We start from the raw sequence: 4475 nt of genomic DNA, 5'->3' as shown, positions 1-4475 counted from the left end.
TCCTTTCCTTTCCTTTCCTTTCCTTTCCTTTCCTTTCCTTTCCTTTCTCTCTCCTCCCTTTCCCTCACCCCAGATGTGACACCACAGACTCATTTCTTCTTCTCTGTTAATTGATTTATATTCTTATTACTTATCAATCAATACTTCTACCTATAATACATTTAGAAAACTTCCTACATTCTATAAAAGTTTCCACTGTTGTTGTTTTATATTTTCCAGTTTTATAAAAGATTTAAAAATATTTTGGCCCTGGTTTCTGTAGCAGGAAATACAAAGCACAGAACCTCGTATTAAAAATGAAGTGAAGAAAAAGCAGGGTCTATGATGTTATCACCTCCAGGACAACTCTATCCCTCTTCTTTCCTCAGTGATTACATTCTCCATAAACTCATAGACATTTATTGCATCTTCGTTCAGTCGTTGTTTAGTGAAGCCACATGTCCTTAGCTCTTGTAATGTGCCTCATAAATCACCCTCACAGCTCTTTAATAATTTGGTTGCTCTTTTCTGAATTTCCTTCATATGTCCCTTTTCTGGGGCCCTCGGGAGTTGGTAGAACACAAGGTAATTCCCATTATGTGTTAGGCAGTCCAGCTCTACATGGTGTACAGTGACATGGCTAATTTCAATCACACCCTCTTGCTTTTCTGACAGATCTTTTGAGTTCTTGCTTTTCTGGAAACAATGAGGGGCAGAGAAGAGGTAGTGATGGGAAGTGAAATAGCAAGCATATAATGTTTAATGTTATCCCTTTTGGAAACATCTTGCTATTGCCCACATTTTTAAAATTTGCTTTTTAGTAAAAAAATTTTTTTAGTGTATTTCTTAAAGAAAACAGAAGTCCAGAAGATTGAGTTGAAAGAAACTCAAGCTAGAAATTAATTAGAAATGTGAGAAATATGTTAATTTCTCCCACTGTTAAATGACCTCCTTATAGGGAAATGAGCTCTTTGAAAAGGAAATAATTTTTTTTAAAGTTTTTGAACTGGAATGGAGCCAATCAAACTTATACACATGTCATACTCCCTGCCCCCTGGCGCTAACACTACCCATGTCCAGCCCCAGCTGAGGAAAGTGGCCATGAGCAGTTCTTTCCATGTGACTCCTCTATGGCTTATAATAGCCAGCTAGAGTATAACCAGTTCTGCTCCATGGACCAGAATCCTTTGGACCAGGAATTTGTGTCAGAGACAAAGGCACATGTATATGGACTGGATATCAGGTTAGTCAGTAGCCTCTCGGGAGGGCTCCATATTAGATGACACGGGCCCAACTCATAAATGTTGGTGGCCAAGTGAGCATAGAGAAGGGAAATAGCATCACTTAAATATAGGCAAAGTCCTGAATAAATTTAAATGATGGTTTCTGAAGAAAGAAAAAAAATGTAGATTGTTTTTTGGGAGAGTCCCTATTCCCAAATGATATCTCAGAGCCAGAAAAGTTTGTACAGCCTCTCCTACCCAGTTTATGAATTCACAGCAACAAATAATGTAGACTTTTAGGAGAGGCGTGACCACAGAACTGTGTTGCACTTGACAATATGAATGTTCATAATGTCTAATTTATTAAGTGATAGCTTTTTACACTTCATGGCACGAATCAAAAAGGAATAGGATGTTTTGTGCTTTCAAGGATTTTATAGCCTAGTATGAAAATGAGGTAAAAAAATAGCTATCACGTAAGGCAGAATGTGGTAATTTCTGCAAACAAATATAGGCAAAGTAACAGAGGAGCATAGAGGAGGATGAAATTAATTGCTGTGAGGTCATGGGAGTAGTGGAGGCTGGGGAATGAGTGTTGGGAAAACTAATCACTCCATGTTCATTGTTTGTCTTTTCATGAAGCCACATTGCCTTGAAGACTAAATAACATTGAGCTGGATAATGCATGGGTGGGATTTTGCAACCTGGAAATGTGGGTTGAAGAGAGACAATGGAAGAAAAGTGTAAGGATAGAAAAACTCAGAACTTCTTCAGGAAATGAAGAGCAGCTTAATTTATCTGGAACAGAGAAAGGTAATGAGAAATAAGGTTGGAAAAGTGGACCACAGCCACCAACCCTTGGAAGGATATAAATGCCAAACTATAGAGTCTAGTTGGTTTTAAAAAAATATCTCTCCATATATTATCTATCTATCTATCTATCTATGAGCCATCTGTCAGCAAGGAATTACATGACTAGAGCCATATTTAGGAACATTTTCTTCAGAAATGTATGCTTGATTACAGGAGAAGGTGACTAGGGGTGAATAATGCTGTAATGATATTTTTGCAACAGCGCAGGGAGAGATAGTGAGGACTGGACCTAGCAGACAGGAACTGGGAATGGAAAGTGGAGGTTGAGATAAAAGAAGATTTGCTTTCCATGGAGCTCTGGATGGCTGTGGAAGGCTGGGGTAGTGTTTATATGAGTCTAGGTTTTGACCCTAGATGACTAAGTAGCTGTGACAGCATTTTGGTGGAAAACAAATAGTTTCTGTGATGAAACACCTCTACCAACAGACAACCTGGGTTCAAATTCTTAGATCTTAGACTATTTACCTGGCTAGTCTGTGCCTCAGTTTCTTTCTCTGTTTGTAAGATAGAAATGATAATAATAGGTCTTTCTTTCCAGGATTGTTGATTGCATGAATAAGGGGTAGATGGAAAGCCCTAGGGCCCTTCTTAATGGGGCTCTGTGAAAGAATTAAGCCCTAACACCATGAGGCAGCCCTTTCAATGACTTAACTTCTCCTTCCACATCTGGAACAGTATTATCATGGAATGCACACTGGGGAATCACAGGGCACCTCAGAAAGAACTTAGGAGAGACTTATAATACTCGGGCTTGGGTTAGACGATATGGAGGATAGTTCAAAGAACTTGGATTCTGTTCTGGATTGGGCACTGACAGAAAGTAGAAGCAGTTTCACAATTTGTTATCTTAATCTTTATTGCAAAAGTAGGATAAATGAAGTATGGATAGAATTGTTTTGGAGGAAGAAATAATAGTTGCTCAGGTTAGCTGGGCGAGGGGAAGCTCGATCATTTTTGTGTTCGCACCATATCTTTATTTTAATTTCTGTCACACGTGATTATAGAGTCTTGTCATGGAGAGGCCTCATCAAATGTTAATTAATCGCAGCAGCAGAAACTCACAACCTAGTTGGTAGCAACAGTTTTAAGTAGTCAGGGCTGCTCTTTTTTTTTTCTTTTTCTTTTTGTGCGTAGCTTTGATTTTTTTTTTCCCCCTTTGAGAGGAGTAGAAGTAGTTTTATCAAAGCAAAAGTTTGAGTAATTTATGGCTTGGGATACAAATTTCCAATTTGCTTTCTAGGAGTATGTCAATGTACTCTTCTGCTAACAGTGTATGATAGTAGAATAAATGTTGGACAGTTACCAAAAAGCCAGTCCCTGGGTAGTTGGCATGATTTATTAGAATGACCCAAACTTGTGATGCTTTTAATGGTTCTTCCTACCTGTTCTCTTTCTTGAGGTTTTACTGCTGAATTTGCTGCTCACATGAGGAGGACTCATTCATATTCATTCCTTGCCACTACTCTTTCCTCCTTCCTGTATTAGCAGACTCTTTCCTTCCTGTTGCTTGAGATCAACAATACCAGCCAACACTGGGAACCATTTTTTTTCTCGTTACCCACTCCTGCCCATTTTGTTCTCCCCATGTCACGAATCAGGAATTGCTATAGTTCATTCCTTCAAGCCATGTGTCCTTCAGGTAAAATGGACCAAAAGATGTCACCAAGCAAACTTCTCTTTCTCATGGTCTTTCTGGACTTTCCAGCATCCTGCTAGACACTACGAGTCTTCTTTCAGAAGAAACTCCTCCTGTTGGTGCTCGCCTATATGTACCAGGTCACTTGTAAACCAGCAAGAACAGCGGTTCTCAAATATTTCTGACCATGACACTTGGTAAGACATACTGAAAATTTACATCATTGGCAGATATGCATAAATGCATGTTCACATACACACATACCAGTTTATATAAATCATTTCACACGTGTAGCTGTGTAATTGGAAAAAAAGTTTCACAAAACATCCCCTGTGTCCAGATATTTGCTATTCTAGTCTCTTTTATTTAAAGAAAAAGCTTGTCATGATCCTCTATAAACTCATGTTTTAGCTTCTTAGTGATGGGGGAGTGTCTCCTTGGTTAGGGGAGGTGAATGGTAACATGTAACAAATCTCTTCCTGCATTCCTGTTTTCTCCGTCTTAGAATTTCTTCCTTTTTCTTGGATCAAGAAGTTTCAATTTGGTTGGTACAGCTTAGCCCTGATTCCAGACATTCATAACTCACCACCAGTTACCTAAGCTAGAATATTTAATTCAGAATCTCTGGTAAATTCAACCACAACCATAAATTCAGCATGCTCTGAAATAATGTTTCCTTCCTCCTTGGATATTACCGGCATCCATTTTCAACACAGTCCCATATTTTTGTCCAAAGCTTGACAATTATTTTATGAGTTGTAAAT

Source organism: Herpailurus yagouaroundi, unplaced genomic scaffold (genome assembly GCF_014898765.1).
Source record: "Herpailurus yagouaroundi ecotype Mexico unplaced genomic scaffold, PumYag 186, whole genome shotgun sequence".
Lineage (NCBI taxonomy): Eukaryota > Metazoa > Chordata > Mammalia > Carnivora > Felidae > Herpailurus > Herpailurus yagouaroundi.
Note: the sequence above shows the minus strand (reverse complement) of the source record.